Below are 20,943 nucleotides of genomic sequence, written 5' to 3'. Positions count from 1 at the left end.
AACGAAGTGACACCCAATAATCTCAATGTTGTTAATGTCAACTCAAACTCACAATTTATAATCCTATTATTCAAGGTCTCTGAAAATTCTAAATTCCTCAAAACCCCCATCCGTCGTCGTAGCTATTGATGAAAAATTAATTAGGTGAAACTTTCTTCTCTGACATCGAAGAATTATCTTAACTCACAGGAGTTGATAAAAAAAGACTTCCTTTTGGGAAATAGTGTGGGAGAAAAGCTTCATCCATCCTGTTTGTTGAGTCAAGAGGGATGGATTCCTTCATTCTCAAGAAGTGATTGAAAAATGAGGAAAAGTTCTCGTTGGGCTTCAAGAGGCCCCATAGGAGTATTATATCTCAATTTAAGTATAGTTAGTTTTGCATGAATTTTCCCAAAGGGAACGTAGAGATGTGAATCTCACCATCAGCTACATATCTCTCACATAAATCATTGAAATTTCCACGTGAAAATAATGCAAAAATATACGACTTTTAACTCAACATACATTCTTGCAATTTATGGAAAAAATAAAGCAAAAAGAGTAAAGATAAGGTAAACATGAAACAAATTTTAGCCAAATCGCAAACATTTAATATCAGAGTGACAGTTAATAAAAGTTAGAAATGTCAAAGAAACACTGACGTTTATTCAATTTTTTTATAGAGGTATTGAACACGTATCACTGATATCAACCATTTGTAATCCCCATCCACTTAATCCTCTAACAATGTTTTCTTTAATATTCGAAAAAAAAGTTCAAAAACAATGTTTTCTAGGATAATTATGATCCGATAAAGTCGAAAACATCCATTCTTCATAATCTCTTTTAGTTTACACTAACTAAGAGAAATTCGAAAAAGTTAAAATAACATTCCGGAAATAATTTTACCCTGCAGTATTGATCCAAAATCGGTGTAAATATTACCCTTGTTAGGTGTATCAGTGGTTAAAGTTACCCTTTTTCATGTTAATTTTACCCTTAAAAAGGTGTAAAATTAACATTAAAAAATGTTGATATATTTTTACACCTAAAAAGTGTTAAAGTTCTGAGGAAAAAATGTTAATCGTACCCTCTTTTTTTCTCAGTGTAGGCGCTAGGTGAGAAAATATAAAATTGTTTTGATACTCTTTTTGCTCCTAAAATTCACATTTTTACTTTTTTCAAATTTTTAAAATAAAATATAGGAGTGACATATCTTTCAGTAAAAAATTAATTTATTTTAGTCAGATAACTTTAAATCGGTATTTTTCTTGAAATTGGAAATGAGTTTTTTTGCACAGATATTTTTTGTTGCTTTTTTCTTTGACCTGTCACACAAAACTGGGGATAGCATCTAAACGAGGAGTCAAAATGAGCTCAAACTTTCAAAAGATGTTAGTAAGACTATTACCGAGGACACTATAGCACTTTTAAATAAATAAAAATTTTATAATGGCAGTAAATGTAATTTTTGTGAAGACTGTCTTGAGACGGTCTTCACGGTCTTACTTGATAGAGGGTTAATAACTTACACCTACGAGAAATCAATATTTGCAAATTTTTGGAATTCTTTAATTTAAAAAAATCGGTGTCAGCCAAAATCCCGAAAGCCAAAATCCCGAACGCCAAAATCCTGAAAAGGCAAAATCCCGAAAAGGCAAAATCCCGAAAGCCAAAATCCCGAAGCCAAAATCCCGAAAAGGCCAAAATCTGGAAGCCAAAATCCCAATAGGACCAAAATCTCGAAGGTTTAAAATCCTGAAAAGGATGAAATTATATGGAGAAAAATGTTTACAATAATTTTCCAAGACACAGAAGATTTCCCTTTGCTTCCAGAAAGCGCGGGTGCAATCGTGGGAGTAGCTATGACACTTTTAAGAATTCGGGATTTTGGTTTTCGGGCTTTTGGCCCCTTCGGGATTTTGGCCCCTTCGGGATTTTGGCTTTTGGGATTTTGGCGTACGGGATTTTGGCTTTCGGGATTTTGACTTTCGGGATTTTGACCAGGACCCAAAAAAATACGTCATGTTGTGTCTGAGGAGCTGAGACAGAGGCCGAAGGTAATAGATATAAACTTCGTGTTCTAGATAACCTGCTTCCCTAATACCCTAGACACACTTACGACTTAAGCCAATAGATGGATTAACGTAATTATGATCAAAATAATGATTTGACTAAATTCCCATAAGTTTCCCACTAACTTAGCTGTTTCTCGGCTTAAGTCGTAAGAGTGTCTAGAACATAAGAACGTTAGGAAAAATACGTATTGGTATTTTCATTATAACAATAGCCAATAGTAAAATTGTTCCTTTCTTCTTTTCTCTACATCACACCTGCCCTCGCCCCTCAAAATATTTTTGAAAAAGATTTCAGATTTGTTTTTTAATTCAAGAAAAATATTTTTCATACAGTAGAGTCTCTCGCAATTGAGATATTTGATTCAAAATAGCATCAGAAATATCGGGAAATTCGCGAGTGAAATCTTTTGAAATCCAACGATTTTTATTAACCTACATAGCCTATGTAAAATTTACATACTTATAGTCAGGGTAATTTCCACAAAAATACTCAATGATGAAGAATTTCGATATAACTAAACGAAATATTTCAAATTTAATATATAAAAAATTAAATTGAAAATGAGAAAGTATTACGATCACAAAATAAATTCAAATGAGCAAGGGACGACCGTATAACCGAAATAACCTCTATTTTGCATTTTTCAATAGTTAAACCACTTTAGAAAGATTAAAATCTGAAACGATTTAGTCAATATTGGATTAATTTGAAAGGTTTCGAAATCTTCCTTTATTAAACTGTATAAAATTTTCTTTTTACCTCAAAAGATTAATTTGCACTCGGGTTTAAATTCGAATCTTGAAATTTTTACTCTGCTGTCACAAAAGGTTAAGAGAAAAAAATCACGAAATTGACATAATTAAATATTGAAAGTATTTCTACGTGGTATTTTTCTTTTGCCCATCTAAAACAGTGAAGAAATTTCCATATTCCAATTTTCATCCAATCCATAATTACCCCATTGTACTCGTACCCTATAACTTAAAAGAAATTCTATCATTTCTGCGAAATTGTTTCAATTTCAACATAAATTTCAAATTCAATTGAATATACACAAAATGGAGATCTTTTATCTAGAAAATCTTCTCTTTTTAATTTCTTAACTCTAATGCGTTTTTTTTGTTGATTCTCCTCCAAGAGTTCTATAAGATTTTCCCTCAGTAAATTTTCGCTAGAAAAGTCTTAGAAAGTGACAGAAGTAAACATATAAAACCAAGGTGAACATGACTCTTGAATGATGACTCAATAAAATATGAATTATGTGCCATAAGTATAGATAAAGTCATGTTCGGTATATCATATAGACAAAATGTTTCTCATGTTTTCCAGCAAAGCATCACTAGAGGAAATATATACATAATGTAGATATGATTGATTAGTTTCTCGTCTTTACTTTTCTGATTATTTCGTAAATTCCCTACTTCTACATAATAAGAGATTAAAAATTAATTATGTGATGCATCATTCAGAAATAAATTTCATTTGTTGGAAAATTCAATATGAAACTCTTTCAGAGAAAGTTTGGGAAAGTTTTTCGTGAAGGATCTCCGCAACTTTCACTGGCATTATTAAGTTGTACCAGGAAAATTTTGTAGAACTTGTCGAAAATATGGAAATTACACATCAAGTGTTTCTCACCATTGGAAATCTATTTATCTTCCTGAGAGAGAGAGTAATAAACTACAAATGTAAACAGAGTTGGAATGAAATTGTGTATATACGCACGATAAACTTCTTCTTGGGAACACTAGTAAAAATAAAACGATGATCGGTCATCTTTTGAAAAAGCTGATCGAAATTCGCCTATTTTTTATTGATTTGAAAAGCTGATTTTCAGTGTTTCCCAATTGATGATATGTCATTTATTCAAAAAGCTGAAAAGTGTTTTCAGATTTAACAATAAGTTCTATCAGATGTCTGTGGAAAAGTTTTTGCTCAGATCTAAAGAGTATTCTGAAAACAAAATCTTGCAACTTTTCACGATTTTCCACAAGAAAATCGAGTAAAAAGTCTTCGTCATTTCATCTATTAGAAACACTGAAAAAAAAACGTCACTTATTTTACATACATTCAAACCATCTTTCAAATCACTGAAAATTACTAATATTTTCAGACGGGTTTTTCTTGGGGAAAAATTGGTGGGACTGAGCAGGTTACACATTTTTTGCCTTTGCTCTGTCCCAAAAAGTAGGTTAAGCATGAATTATTTATTCAATTTGCTCTATTTTGTTTGTAAAACGGGTAATATTTTTCGTGCAACTTCATTTATTGAAACACTGAAAAACATCGCTTACAAATATCAGTGGTTGACACATCACAAACATGTCAGTTGTCAAAGAAAATGGCGTCAGTGCGGTGACGTCTTTCTTTTGTCTGTGCAATTTGTCGCAGAAAAATAAAGAAATGGGCACAATTTCTCCACCAAAAGTTGTTTGGAGATGCCCTACGTTCGTGAAGTGCGTTGGAAGTGATAGTGATGGTGTGAAAGGGATGTTGGTGTTCAGTGAAAAGTGAAAGACATCCCTTGACTCTTGTGGCTGTCAAAAATGCATCAAAAGACTCCAATATGAGGCTGGTTGACTTCTCCGGATCCTGCGTCATCTCGATCTCAGGACAAATTGTGTCATCTTGTAACTGGTGCCAAGACAATCAGAAAATGCATGTGTGCTGGTGAAATTGCTCCTCCAGGGAGGAATTTTGTCAAGTAAGATACTCTGTCCTCATCCCTATCCTCCTCTGTCTGGTTCTCTAGGGAGTCTCTTGACCCTCTTGGAGTCATGTGATAAGCGTATCACAAGTACCCTCAGAGCCTAGGTTTTTGGGCTGAGGGTGGGAAAAATAGTTCCCGGAAAGCCCAAAGTGAGGTTATATTAACTTATAGATGTATTTTATTGGATCTAGTTTGGATGCCAGACAAAATCTACAAATGAAGACACCCTACTAAGGAATCTACTAGAAAGGAAGACACTCTGGGTGCTGGAGGTAAGCTGCTCAAGCTGCAGAGAGCTGAAAGTTATGCGATCTCATACGACAAGATGCCACAAGAGAGAGAGGGGAGGATTGGAGATCAGCATTCCCCGTCAGAAATCATCAAGAAGATTACATTGATCATCGACGTAGTATATCGAGGTGACCATTGCTGGGATTGAAGGTGGTTTCCAGACCACTACCGGAAAGAGATAAATAAATTCGCGGATGATGGTGTGGTTTCAGGTGATTCAGGTGGTTCTGATGGTTCAGGTGAGCTTAATATAAAATTTTATAGGTTAACCCTTTAAGGACAAGAAGGTCGAAAATTGGGGGTGCAGAAAAAATAATTTTTAGTGACTTCTGCGAGCGAAACATAACTTTAGACGGGCGTAGGAAAGATATCTCTTTTTGGGTAACCGGAGTCACCGGTAATCCCATCGTCCTTAGAGGGTTAAAAGTTTATACAGAAAATTTTATATTCGCGTCTGATCAGTCCAGCCACATAATTCAAAATGATCAGTAAGAAAAAGGTCAGTAAAAAAAGGGCACAAAAAAGTTTAAAAAGATCAGTAAAAAAGATCAGTAAAAAGAAATTAAATTGAAAATCAGTGAAAAATAAAATACGGTCAGTAAAAAATTTAAAATGAGCAATAAAAAATAAAATTTTATCAGTTTAAAATGCAAAGCGGTCAGCGAAAATTAAAAAGTGGTCAGTAAAAAATTAAAATTGGTCAGTAAGAAATTAAATATGAGAAGTAAAAAAAAATAAACTGTGGGCAATAAAAAATAAAAATTGGTTAATTTTTTACTGATCACTTTTTATTTTTTACTGACCACATTTTATTTTATACTGACCATTTTTTATTTTTTTACTGCTCATTTTTAATTTTTCACTGATCATTTTTTAATTTTTCACTGATCAACTCGAATATTTCTAATGCCGGCATTGAATAAACGAGCAGTAAAAAGTCAAATTTGGTCAGAAAAAATTCGAAATGATCAGTAAAAAATAAAAAAATGGTCAGTAAAAAATAAAAAAGGGGCAGCAAAAAGTTTAAAAAGACCAGTAAAAAAATAAAAAAGAGCAGTACTTTATTAAAAGCAGTCAGTAAAAAAAGAAAAGTGGTCAGCAAAAAATTAAACATGATCAGTAAAAAATAAAAAGTGATCAGTAAAAATAAAACATGATCAGTAAAAAGTAAAAGATGATCAGTAAAAAACAAAAAGTGGTCAGTAAAAAATAAAAAGTGGTTAGTATAAAAATAAAAAGTGGATTACTGCTCATTTTTAATTTTTTGCTGATTTTTCAATTTTTTTTACTGATCATTTTTAATTTTTTGCTCATCACTTTTAATACTTTACTGATCACATTTAATGTTTTACTGACCATTTTTAATCTTTTATTGACTACATTTAATTTTTGACTGTCCACTTTTAATTTTTTACTGACCAATTTTTATCTTTTTCATGACCACTTTTAATTTTTTACTATACGCTTTTAATTTTTTATTGACCAATTTGTTTTTTTTACTAGCCACTTTTAATCTTATATGTCGTCTACACATTAGTAGATTTTTTTTTAAATGCCTTTTTTAAAAAAATTTCTACTAGTGTGTAGACGCCATTACTGACCAATTTTTATTTTTTACTGCTAGTTTTTAATTTTTTACTGACCGATTTTTATTTTTTACTGACTACTTTGATTATTTTACTGACCTCTTTGAATTTTCTGCTGACCAATTTTTATTTTTTACTGCTCCTTTTTAATTTTTTGCTGACCACTTTTTAATATTTCACTGATCAATACGAATATTTCTACTGATCATTTTTAATTTTTTGCTGATCACTTTTTATTTTTTACTGACAAAATTTTACTCTTTACTGACAAAATTGAAAATTTTTGTTGATTATTTAGAATTATTTGCTGATCCAATTTGATTTTATGCTCACCACTTTTGACTTTTTACTGACCACTTGTTTTTTTGCCTTAAATTAATATTTATAAAATAAAATGGCAGAAAACAAATGGTAAATAAAAAGTCAAAAGTGGTCAGCAGAAAATCAAATTTGATCAGCAAATAATTCGAAATAATCAGCAAAAGTTTCAATTTTGTCATTAAAAAGTAAAATTTTGTCAGTAAGAAGTTAAATTTGGTCAGTAAAAACTTCGAATTGATCAGTAGATATATTCGAGTTGATCACTAAAAAATTAAAAATTAATCAGCAAAAAATTAAATATGGTCAGTAAAAAATTAAAAATGAGGACTAAAAAATAAAAAGTGGTCAGCAAAAAAATTAAAAATGATCAGTAAAAATATTCGTATTAATCAGTGAAATATTAAAAAGTGGTCAGCAAAAAATTAAAAAGGAGCAGTAAAAAATAAAAATTGCTGAAAAAAAATTAAAAGAGGTCAATAAAAAACAAAAAGTGGTCAGTAAAAAATAAAAATCGGTCAGTAAAAAATTAAAAACGAGCAGTAAAAAATAAAAATTGGTCAGTAAAAAATTAAAAGTGGTCAGTATAAAATTCAAAGTGGTCAGTAAAATATTAAAAGTGATCAGTAAAAAATACAAATTGGTCAGTAAAAAGTTAAAAACGAGCAGTAGAAAATAAAAATTGGTCAGTAAAAAATAAAATATGATCAGTAGAAAATCAAAATTGGTCAGCAAAAAATAAAAAGCGATCAGTAAAAGTAAAAAGTGATCAGCAAAAAATTAAAGGTGATCAGTGAAAAATAAAAAGTAGGTGAGATTGTAAAAACTCTCACCTAATATGGTCAGTAAAAAAATTAAAATTGAGCAGTACAAAATAAAATTTGATCAGTAGAAAATCAAAAGTGGTCAGTAGAAAATAAAAATTGATGAGTAAAAAATTAAAAGTAAACAATAAAAAATTAATTGTGGCCAGTAAAAAATTAAGAGTGATCAGTAAAAAATTAAAGGCGGCCAGCAAAAAATTAAAAGAGGTCAGTAAAATATTAAGAGTGGACAGTAAAAAATTAAAAGTGGTCAGTAAAAAATTAAAATTGGTCAGTAAAAAATATAAATTTATCAACAAAGAATTAAGCCAGTGATAATCCTAAATCAGCTTATAGAGGTACATTTCCTTCGGGATCGGGAATCTTCGCTTTTTCCATTTTGTTTTTTACACTTTTATTTTTCCCAGTTTTTTTCTTTGGAATCTTTGTCTTCGGTAACTTTTGTTTTTTGAAAACTTTGTCTTTGGCAACCTTGTCTTTCATACATTTTTCACAATTTTCATAAATTTTGTCTGTAACACATTTTGCACATTTTATAACTTTACAAAAATTTCCTTTTTCTCAAATTTGCCCCAAACGACGAAACTAAAAGCTTCCCAAACCACAGAGAATTTCCCTTTGCCCCAAAGTACGAAACCAAAAATCTCCAAAAAAAAACAGAAAATTTCCCTTTGCCCCGACAGACGATACTGATAAGTTCCCAAAACACAGAAAATTTTCCTTTGCCCAAAAGACGAAACTAGAAATTTCACAAAACAGAAAATTTGCCTTTTTCCTGAAGGACGAAACTAAAAACCTCCCAAAAACAGAAAATTTCCCTTTGTCCCGACAGGCGATACTGTTAACTTCCCAAAACACCTTTGTCCCAAAGGACGAAACTAAAAATTTCCCAAAATACTCCCTTTGTCCTAAATAACGAAACTAAAAATTTCCCAAAACTGAAAATTACCCTTTGCCCCGACAGATGATACTGGTAAGTTGCCAAAACACAGAAAATTTCTCTTTGCCTTAAATAACGAAACTAAAAATTTCCGAAAACACAGAAAATTTCCTTGTGCCCTGAAGGATGAAATTAAAAGCCTCCCAGAAACAGAAAATTTCCCTTTGTCCCGACAGGCGATACTGTTAACTTCCCAAAATACCCTTGTCCCAAAGGACGAAACTAAAAATTTCCCAAAATACAGAAAATTTCCCTTTGCCCCAAAAGACGAAACTAAAAATTTCCCTTTGCCCCAAAGGACGACATTAAAAATTTCCCAAAACACAGAAAATTTCCCTTTGCCCAAAATGACGAAACTAAAAATTTGCCAAAACAAAATTTCCCTTTGCCCCAAAAGACGAAACTAAAAATTTCCCAAAACACAGAAAATTTCCCTTTGCCCTGAAGGTCGTATCTAAAAACTTCAAGAAACACCATTGTAATATCATAGTTTTATTTAATAAAATATATTTGTTTAAAATATATAAAAGACAAGATTTCCAAAGACAAAGTTTCTAAAAAACAAAGATTACCGAAGACAAAGATTCCAAAGACAAATTGGAAAAAAACAAAATGGAAAAAGGCAAAGATTCCGCAAACCCTTGGAAACTATGAGAGATAGAGGCGTCATACTTTACACCCTCTTAAAGTCTGCTTTAGGCTCAAGATGTGCGAAATTTCACTTGAAAATGAAGAAAATTACTGCTCATTTTTAATTTTTTACTGACCACTTTTTATTTTTTATTGTCCATTTTTTATTTTTTCTGGCCACATTTTATTTTTTACTGCACATTTTTAATTTTTCCTGACCAATTTTTTACTGAATTGAATATTTTCAATTTCTTGTTTTTTATTGAACTTTTTACTGACCACTTTATTTTCTACTAATCAAATTTTATTTTCTACTGCTCATTTTAAATTTTTAACTGACCACTTATTTTTTACTGATCACTTTTTATTTTTTACTGACCAATTTTGATTTTCTACTGATCAAATTTTATTTTTTACTGCTCATTTTTATTTTTTACTGACCATATTTTATTTTTCACTGATCACTTTTAATTTTTTGCTGATCACTTTTATTTTTTGCTGCTTTTTTGAATATTTTTACTGATCATTTTCAATTTTTTGCTGACCAAATTCAATATTTTTATTGCTTATTTTTATTTTTTTTTACTAACCACTTTTTATTTTTTACTGACCACTTTTTGTTTTTTACTGATCATCTTTTACTTTTTACTGATCATGTTTTATTTTTACTGATCACTTTTTTTTACTGACCACTTTTTATTTTTTACTGACCACTTTTTGTTTTTTACTGATCATCTTTTACTTTTTACTGATCATGTTTAATTTTTTGCTGACCACTTTTCATTTTTCACTGACCGCTTTTAATAAAGTACTGCTCTTTTAATTTGTTACTGATCTTTTTAAACTTTTTGTTGCCCTTTTTTTATTTTTTACTGATCATTTCGATTTTTTTGCTGAGCAAATTTGACTTTTTACTGCTCGTTTATTCAATGCCGAATAAAATTAAGTATAAAAGTGAGAGCTCCAAATATCCTTTTTTGTCTGGCAAATTTAAAACTTTTTTATATTCCAAAAAAATAGAAGGATATTACAAAAAATAAAATAAATATCGTTGCATGAATGAGCGATTGTCGTAACTTACTGATCACTTAACCAGCAATTCTTGTATAGTCTGTGTATTTCGATATTGTTGTAATAATTGCGTATTAAGTAATGAGAAAGTTAGGATAGCTAATGCAAGCGATGATATTGAAAATCAAAAATATAGTCTTGAATATAGTAAAATTATCTCTTAAAAAAGAACAAAACAATAAAAAAACCTCAACATGTTCCGAAGATATAGCATTTTTAACATTTGGAAAACTTTAAGCGCGAGATACCATCCTATACGCCCATTATGTCGTGTCCGAAATATTTTTGAGCAAAGCAAATAAAATATATTTAAGGGTAGTTTGGGACAGCTTGCATGTAAGTACCAAGTTTGAAGCGCAATATTTTCTATACAAAAGGAGGTAAAAAATACAACGAATAACAAATTTTTTTTATAGAACCCTTGTGACTATGAAATTTAAAAATAAATATTTTCTATTGAAAAGCGAGGAAACAGCGTCTCATAATCAAATAAATTTCTAAGACGTTGAAAAACGGTGTTCCAGTAAATTAAATGCAATATTTTCATCGTGTAAAACGGTGAAAAGCATAGTTTAGAAACACTGAAAAACAGTGTTTCGAACAATGAAGTGCAAAATTTTCATTGTATAAAACACCGAAAAACATTGTTCTGAAACACTGAAAAACAGTGTTTCGAACAATGAAGTTCAATATTTTCATCGTGTAAAACACTAAAAATCATTGTTCAGAAACGCTGAAAAACAGTGTTTCGATCAATGAAATGCAAAATTTTGATCCTATAAAACACCGAAAATCATTGTTGCCAAACGCTGAAAATCAGTGTTTCAAAAGATGCTATATATTCCATTGTTTCCAAAAGATGATTTTCAGTGTTTGAAAAAAGATGGTTGGTCATCTATTGACAAAAGATGAAAATCATTGTTTCAAAATGATGGAGTATATATCATCTTTTGAAACACTGAAATTTTTGTCATTTCATCGTTTTATTTTTACTAGTGAAGAAGACTCACATTTTCCCTTCTTATCCACCCCTTATTGCCACATCTTCCCCTTCAAAGGCACAAAGTGGAATTATAATTGAGGCAAATGAATGCTTTTTCATTCGCCTTATATAATTTAACAGCGACTTTTCATCTCTCACCCATACATTTGTCTTCATGCTTTTTCTTTCCACTTTTGGCGCAATACTAGGTAAAATTTCTCTGAGGAAATTCAATTTGGAAGGAAATGAATAACACTGGAAGAACAAGGGAGAGCACAGAGTGATGTAGAAAAAAAATAGGACCTACAGAAGAGAAATTAATATTTAATGTTTAGGCCAAGGAGAAATTTTTGCTATGGACTTGTGTTCTACTTATACCATGAATACGAGACATATGCCAGATGTGATTTTTTTTTTTCAAGAGAGGAAAAATATAATTTGCAAAGGAGGAAGAGTGGAAAAAAGCTGTAAAAACCATCCCACTTTATTGTCTCTTGTAAATTTGCGTTGGCACCAGGTGCTTGTGCCACTCTCCAAAAATGCACTCTGCTCTACATTAAAATAACTTCTTTAGTCCGTTTTTTTTTCTTCCTTTTTTGGCGTTCTTCCTACATAAAAATACTTGTAATAAACACAAGTGTGGGATGCTGTACAAGAAACATATTTGGGCAAAATACAATATGACATTTTTTTACAGCGCATTTTCAACCCTCACTACAAAAAGATAGAGCTAAATTAGAGACTAAGTAATGTGAGACTATAGTAAAAAGTTTGGCTCTAAATGTGGAGCTTTTCTGCATGTTGCTGCTCTTAAGTTGTTTTATTTTTGTGATAAAGCCCAGTCAACATTTTGGGTTACTGGAAAGTGTGCAAAAATATTGTGGTAAATTTATTACACTTTAACATTGTTCTTTTTTTATTCTACTTGAAATTTATGAAACGGTTTATCGCCAACAATGCTTTTACTTTAAAGTCATTTATCTACTAGATTATGTCGTGTCCAGTAGGATAGAATGAGGTATAATTTGGATTCGGACCGAAATTGGAATTTTGAGATTTTTTTACTATTTTAGTTGGACAAAAGAAAAATACTATGAAGAAATACACTCGGTTGGGCTTTTACTTTTCCATGGTCTTCTTTTTCTCTTTACTTTGTTCTTTAACCATCTGAAACAATGAATTAAAATTCCAATTTAGGTCCGATTTCAAATCACAGCACCTTAATCAAACCTAGGTAGTTTTTTTTATTGCTCACACTCTAAATAAAAACACCGAAACGTTCTTGGTGTTGTCTCTTCAAAAGAACTCCTATTCGAAGATCGGTTTTTACTTGATCATTAATTTTCACTCAGTAATTGATTCAGTAATTAAGTAAATATCACTCCAATTCCCTTATTATGAACCATGAAAATGAGTAATATGTTTATCACTTTCTTAGTTTGGTTTGGTATTTTACGTATTTTCAGAATTTAATGCGAAAGCTCAATTTGAGCTTTCGAATATCATCAATTTTTTTCCTATATATAGATTCATATTGTCTTTCTAGCCGACAGCCTTTCAGAAGTATTGAGTGACAAAACCCTCCAACTCCGCGAAATGCTCGAACTCTCGTGATTAAGTTTCTATACTCCGATAGGGGTCCCGGTCAAAATCCCGAATGGCCCAAAATCCCGAAAGTAAAAATCCCGAATTCTTAAAAGTGTCATAGCTACTCCCACAATTGCACTCGTGCTTGCTGGAGGCAAAGGGTAATCTTCTGTGTTTTGGGAAATTATTCTGAACATTTTCCACCATATAATTTCATCCCTTTCAGGATTTTAAAAATTCGGGATTTTGGCTTTCGGGATTTTGGCTGCCACCGCTCCGATATTATACTACCGCATCATTTAAGAAAAGCGTTGTGTTTGCGAGTTATAGCATTTCGCAAAGTTCTTTTCCCACTTTTACCGTTTCACAACTATTTAAACCGATTCATAGATCACCTCAAAATTTTCCAAAAATAGCCTAAAAAGAAGTAATATAATTGAATCTTGTATAAAAACTTATAATGATTGGGTCTTGTATTACAGTCTGAAACGGTTGGTACCGTTTCAGTCTAGTCAGGGATTACGAAGTCTTTTTAACGGACATAAGGGCCTAAATAACTTCCTTAGAGGCTGATCCTCAAAAAAATTTAGCCTGTAAAATGTTCCAATAAAGGGTTAGTTGAATAAATTTATGTAAGGAACCTTTTATCGTTGATCCTAAATCATCAGTGTATAACAATTTGGGATAAATTCTTAGGTACTGCAAAATTTTTCAGGAATAATATTTTCGAGAATCATCCTGAATCTATTTGGGCCCTTAATTTGCCCAAACCGTTTGTGAGACTTTTAAAACTTTGACTTTAAAAACTGTAGTTTAAGAATAATTCAGCGATATTTTCGTACTTATATGGTCGAATTGTCCACCGTATTATGAGAAATATTCATAAAAATGAAACATTTTAAGGCGATTTTTGTGTAAATGTGCAAACAATTTACTTTAAAAATCGCCCTTCAATGGAAGAAGATATAGATGAATAAGAAGATTATGTTCATGATCATTAGTTAGGCTTATGGAGGGGCTTTTTTGTCCATCTTTTCGTCAGCAATCTTAAAACCAAACGGTTAGAGATAGAGGGATTCCGTAACTGGACCCATAACATGAACATTTCCCCCATACCTCCCATTCCCTTTTAAAGAAGCTAACCATTCCTTAATAGAAAGAGTATATATTTTTGAAGTTTTTGTCCATAATACAACAATAATTTTGAAACTGTATTTCAAGATCAAATGCTAAACGGTGCTGGAGAATATATTTCGTACCCTATTGGGATTGTTACCAAAGGTACAAAGTCGTCGAAAAGGTCTTAAAATCCTACAAAGAAAAAAACTGAATTGGTACAAGCGTTTATAGATCGTTAAATAACCTATATTGAACTGATTGCGGACTGATAATCATTTTTATCTAAAATTTCTGAATTGTGCCTACGATGTTTTGGGGTAATCTTTCAGTGGCTTTACATTATTAACTTGTTCACATCTATTCCATTCTACATAATACATAAACTAAACGATTTTAAATACTTTATTTCTGCGCAATTGATATCCAAATTGCTGCCGCTTTAAATAACCATATCTAGGCTATAAGGAGCTAATTCCAAAACATAAACTTTCTACACTTCATTCTATCTCCAATATCTCTAGTTCAATTTATCAAATAAGTTTCAAATTTGAAAATTTTGTAAAAGTATTTCATTTTACAAATTCTTTTTTTTTTTATAACTATTCACTTGAAGAATATTTTTGTATTTTGTATAAATTAATTTGTAAGGATTGTTTTCAATTTGCCAAAAATTTACCAAAAAAAATAACGGAAAAATAGTGTGCAATTCAACTAAGGTTATTATTGTTAAACAAAAAAAAAACAAATAGTACTTTCCCTGCAAAGAAATTATATTGTAATTACACTATCAAACTTGATTAAAACTTCTATTTTTACAATTGATTAAAAAAAAAGAAAATATCTTCAACAACATCAAATAACATTGTGAATACTTAAAGATATTATATAAGGTGTACGTACAAAGTGGCTTTTGTCATTAAACTCTCTTATGTTCACCCTGAAAGTGTACTTAAAACTTTATTGGAATAATTAGGATGAAAATTTTCCATCGTTGTTGTTCAAACATCCTGAGGAAGAGATACTGCCAGAGCGTAATTGAGCTGCGATGGAAGATAGCGTTCGCGCATCAATAAAATCCCTTGGGGCGATTTCGTGATAAATTCCATGAAGGGAAAAAAATGTATTAAAATCTCAAAATTGGAGTGTCTTTTAAATTTCGCAGTCAATCGAATGAGAAATGAGCTTATAATGCAAGAAATATGTTACGTGTCTCACTGAAGATTTCAGTTCGTGAGGGCAAATGTGCCGAAATAATGATGAAAGATTATAAAATCAATACGATTGAAAGTAAAGATATTCGGAAAGAAAAGTAAACGTTTGTCATATCGTAAATTGTGAAATGATGTAGAAATTTTACAATCAGAATTATGTGAGGAGTTTGCACAATATTGTCCTTAAACATCTTATTTTACCCAATTTCTCCACTGAGAATTGGACTTTTTATCTTTTCTAAACTTTCACTCTCATTATAAAAGAGCATGGCTTCCAAACGCAGAAAAAAAAACTTCCAAAGAATATCTTATGCTAATTTTGGGAATTTATTTTTATAGCCCTCTCAAATTGTTCCTATCTTTTTGCCTTTTTATTGAATTATTCTCACTTCATTTAAATTAAGGGTAATGTCTTTATTGGATTGTGTGTTAAAATTGGGAAACTGACCTTTGCTAACACTGACTAAACTCACAGATTAGCTCAGAGAGCTTTTGCGGAAATTCCTTACGTATAGCACATTAGCACAAATCTTCACAACACTTTGTATAATTTTATCGATTTGTAAAAGTTTGAGGGAATGAGAGAAGTTACAGGAAGGAAAATGGTACAAAAAGTTTCAGCATCACCGACACATTAAAATCCATTTTACTGTGGAAAATTGGATCCCATTCCATTGTCAAGTTATATTGATTTTTAATTTTCACCACTTCAACACTGATTGTCCATTTCACCTTCTCTGCAGCTGAAATGATAGTTAAATTCTGCTGAAAAGTGCTATAATAGTGAAATTTTATTGCGGAACACTTTGAGGAATTTTTATATCTTTCCTGGGTAAAGAGGTTAAGTATTACATGGTGGTTAGGTACAGACTACCATTAATTCATTTTAGAAATTTTATAACCATTTGTTTAAAAAAGAAAAATCTTGTCTGAAATAAATTTGCAATCGTAGATTTTAGCGTTGCAAATGAAAGGGACAGATAATCCTAACCGGCTTATGTAGGTGAGATTCTTAACGTGAGCTAACTCGGAGTGCATGCAAATTCGATTTGGAGCTGAAGTTGGGAGACGCCATTCAGTTATCTTGAATCAAATTCGTGAAATTATACAAATTTTGTATTTAAACCAAAATATCAAGGATTTGGATGAACTGACAGAAAAGTGTTATATGGGTGAAATGTAGACCAGAATGTTCTCTATAATTTTTCCATAGAAAATGATCTCATCGATTACTCAGAAGCCAAGATAAGCGAGGTTTTTTGTTTCTTAACTCGTTTTTTCATCCAGAGTGCGCCAAGTAGTCATTTGTTGAACTTCAACTATATCAAAGAATTGTTGTATTTTGTGGGACTTTCCATTTAAAACCCTATTTTAAGTGTCTTGGTGGAGTAGAGGCAGTCAAATTGGCATCTGAGTGATTTCAAAGCGTTATTATGGGAAAAATCAATTTTTTCACACTTAAACGGCAAAATCGGAGTGATAGCGTAGTCTGAGCGGAAAATGATGTATGGACGAAATGTAGAGACAAATGTCCTCTACAATTATGTCGAAGTAATCATCAAAATCGGTTCAGCGACAGTCAAGATAATTGAGGTTATGTGATATTGAAATTGGTTTTTCGACTGTGGCGCCCCTGGTGTTAGTTCCACGAAGTTCAAATATTCTAGAAAGTTGTAGCATTTGGTGAGACCTTTCGTATAATCAAAATCGGTCACATAGAACCGCAGATATGATTTTTTGAATTTCGTGAACTTTGACCCCTCATATCTCCGGTTCTGTTTTAACCACAGCGCACATTTGCACCATTTTGGAAACGTCCTAGACTGGATTACAACATACTAAAATTTCATTAACTTGCACAATGCCGTTTTTGAGAAAAATGTCTTTGAATTTCGATGAATTTTGACGCTATCACAGCGCCACCTGTGGTGACTTTTTGAACTTCCATCTGAAAGTGCTCATCGAGACGAAACCAAAAAGGTAAAATTTAGGTCGCTATGTTAATTAGAACCGGAGATAGAGGCCGGTCAATGTTCGAACTTTGACCCCTTATAGCTCGGGTCAGGGGTTATGGATCGACTTAAGGTTTTTTTGTTTGATAGGTATAATCAACGGCTACAACATATTAAAATTTCAGCCCGATTGCATAAGGAATTTTTGAGTTATTTAACTTTTAAGATTTAAAAATTTTCTTTTTAATAATAGCACCCCTAGCGGTGGTTTTATGAACTTGCGATGTTAGAAGAGGAAGTGGCATTTCACGAGAGCTTTCCAAAAAGCCCTCACTTTTTAAATTCTGACAATTAGAACCGGAGTTATGGCCATTTTAAGAAATTTTTTTTGGACCCTTATAGCTCGGGTCAGGGGGGTCGGGGGACCTTAAGTTTGGTATTGATGGAAAGCTCTAAGGCCCAGCTATAACATACTAAAATTTGAGCCCGCTCGATGCCATAGGGGCGGAGCTATTGAGAAAACAAAAAATGGGGGGTATTCAAAATGGCGGAAGGAGGGGTGGGGGGTGGGGGGTCAATGCACCATGTTGCAATTTTCATACGATATTTAACCTTTGCCGAAAACCGCAAGTCGATATCTTTTTTAATTTAGGAGCTATTAAGCTCCAAAGAGCGGCCGGACGGCCGGACGGCCGGCCGGCCGGGAACGTAACTTAGCCCCCCATATATTCGTGATCAGGAAGTGCTGAAACACATTTTGGCAAGGTTTGTGGCCGATCGGAGGACATGAAATTTTGTTAGGATTATAGTAGGTGAGATTGTTAAGAATCTCACCTAATAGAATAGATCGTTCTCACACGATGGACAAAAAATTCTTAATAATCTCACTAAATATAATCTTCGAAAAATTTCTGGACCTTTAATCGGGCTCAACCCGTGCTAATATGTGTTTCACAACCCTCTGATCATGAATATATAGGGTATAGCAATTGTATTGCAACACTAAAACAACATTCAGATCGTTATAACTTTCCGGAGGCAGTCAAAATCCCGAATGTTCAAAATCCTGAAAGAGATGAAGTTATATGAAGGATAATATGTAGAATAATTTCCCAAGACACAAAAAATTTCTTTTTGCCTCCAGAAAGCGTGAGTGCAATTGTGGGAGTAGCTATGACACTTTTAAGAATTCGGGATTTTGGCGTTCGGGATTTCGGCATTCGGGATTAAAAAACGATATAAAAAACGAAATTTGAACTATTAAAAATCTTTTACTAATTTTCCGGATTTGTCGATCGATAATGAAATGATGAAACCTCACAAACTACTTGCAACCACTATAGAGAGGGACGCTGAAAAGAATAAATAAATAGATCTTCGAAATTCTCAATAACGAATATTTTGAGATTCCCATTTCCGATTGCAATTAACCATTAGCTGGAGAGGCCTTTGCAACGAAAGGACTTTATCTCTCACTCGGTACTCCCTGAATCGAGTTATAAACGACCAGAGCTTTATAGAACAGAATCTATTTCTTTAATCGATTTTTATTAATTTTCTTTTGCCTAGGATACTCAATGGATCAAATAGTAGGGTACTTACTCTTATGATTCAAATGTCTCGGATTCGAATCCATTTTAGGTCACCAGGAATTTTTCTTTCGTTAAAGATGTTCGAATTGCATCCAGTGAGTGTAACTGCACTTGATTATGCACTTGATAAGTATAGGGACGGGAACAATCCCATCTCTATGTAAGAAAAAAATAATAATGAATTTTTAGAATTCGCCCTTGCGAAAAGGCATAGTTTTTTCATGGAATGATCTGCCAGCATTATTATTATGTTTTATGGTCTTCTATATTTCAATATACACAAATCTGTTCTAATTCTAAATAAACTTATGGTAGCTTATAGTTTATTAGCAAATTTTCTTTAATGAACGTAGGGGAAAGTGCCCATGCTTTACACGGTCCCAAGCTTCATAATGCCTAATTTTTTCCTATGTTTCTGAATAAATGTGACTCTGCAATATATTTTAAAAACAGGACACTGTCCCCTAGTTTTTAAAATATGGGCACGATAAGTCACATTTATTGAAAAACATATAGATAAAATTTATCCATTATGAAGCTTGGGACCGTGTAAAGCATAGGCACTTTTCTATATATTTATAAGAAAATTTGCATAAATTTTCTACTAATAAAATTATGACTTTCAACACTGCGATGAAAAAGTTAACAAAAAAATACATGATTTCCGAGAACATTTATCTGACCTATCCTGATGGTGGAAAAATTATTTAAACAGAACATTCACGGGACTATTAGTTAAAAAAAAGGGTTGCAACATATTCAACTCTATTCTTTTTCACTTTGCATATGAAAAAATAATGAATGAAAATTAAAAACTTTCAGGAAAATACATTGGGGAATGAAAAATTCCATTTCATGCTAAAACGTTTCTCGTGTGTTTCTCATTTTCTGCACAGAATTCCATAGAGGATGGAGTTTTAAAACTAATAAGAAAAATCTCTCAAGAAAAATGCTCAAAAGTGCTCAATTTGCCTTGAATTTACTTAGGATTTTTTTTTCCATCACTCCTCACATTCCTTATTCCATTCTATAAGCTCCATGTCCTATTTCTTTCTCTGTGAAGATTGTAGCGTCAGTGAAAAATTAAGGGTTGAACTTATGGTTGAATACACCATACATGACTGCTTTATGATTGATTTCCCAATGAAAATCTCGGTGAAAGCGTGTAAATTTTATGACAGTGGCAGAAACTTTTGCAATAAATCATCCATGGTCTCCCTTTTGCAGAATGATGTGAATTGCAGTCTTGCAACTTGATATTAAATGAGTTTCCATTTCTTTTTTCATGAATTTTGAGAGTTTTCGTGTCGCTTCACAATTTTCTTTTGGAGAGCAAATTTGCGAGTGTACATTTATTTCAGAGCTTGAGGACACATGTGAGCTTTTGAACAAGTAGCGAAACCACTGATCTTGATGCACTCCAGCCAGAGACCATTAGGGAAAAATTTCACATAAATTTGCAAATAGCAACAAATTCTCTCTCAAGAACATACATTTCATTTATCACAATCAGGAAGAATTTTCTGGGATGAAAAGAGTTTATTATAAAAATATGCCATTTGAATTTATATCAACACCAGTAAACTTTAGTTTTTACACTTTACATATTTTACGCCCACATGAGCTTATCGTTCAATTAATCAAGTTAAAAGCATCTCCACTATTTTTGAGAAAAAAAAATTACAAAAAAGGGTAGCTAAATGAAACACTTCGCAGGCTGGAAAACACCTCTAGAGAACTTAGACTTCTACAAAAGTCACTGTAAACAATAGGACGATATCTCTCACTGTTGGATCTATAATCCAAGATAATCTTTCGCATTTACAAAAAGAAATTATCAAAAAATATATTATTGTTACGTTATCAATTGGGAATTGAGATCGATACATCCGGGTTGTAAATATCATTTTTTTAAATCTAAATTTAAACAAATCGGTTAAAAAATATGTTAAAAAAATAAAATAATGGTTCTCCATTTTGAGAAGAGCCAGAACATCGATATTTATTGGCCTCTGCACACTAGTGAAATGTATGTCCATATTGGAGCAAATTCCCTACGCTTGTCTAGGAAA

General features: G+C 32.0%; 1 protein-coding gene and 1 long non-coding RNA gene across 3 annotated transcripts in view; both read left to right on the top strand.

The window, feature by feature from the left end:
* The window catches only part of LOC129799292 (cell adhesion molecule Dscam2), a 163,136-nt gene that overhangs the window by 92,235 nt on the left and 49,958 nt on the right, over positions 1-20,943 (top strand). The gene's annotated exons all lie outside the window — the stretch shown is intronic.
* LOC129799296 (uncharacterized) lies at positions 3,863-5,541 on the top strand. Its single transcript, XR_008751506.1, has 2 exons — positions 3,863-4,762; positions 4,960-5,541. It is a non-coding gene; the product is annotated as an uncharacterized LOC129799296 (long non-coding RNA).

This window comes from Phlebotomus papatasi, chromosome 1 (genome assembly GCF_024763615.1).
Source record: "Phlebotomus papatasi isolate M1 chromosome 1, Ppap_2.1, whole genome shotgun sequence".
In the NCBI taxonomy this organism is placed as follows: domain Eukaryota; kingdom Metazoa; phylum Arthropoda; class Insecta; order Diptera; family Psychodidae; genus Phlebotomus; species Phlebotomus papatasi.
The sequence above is the reverse complement of the archived record's forward strand: the minus strand, read 5'-3'. Positions and strand labels throughout refer to the sequence as shown.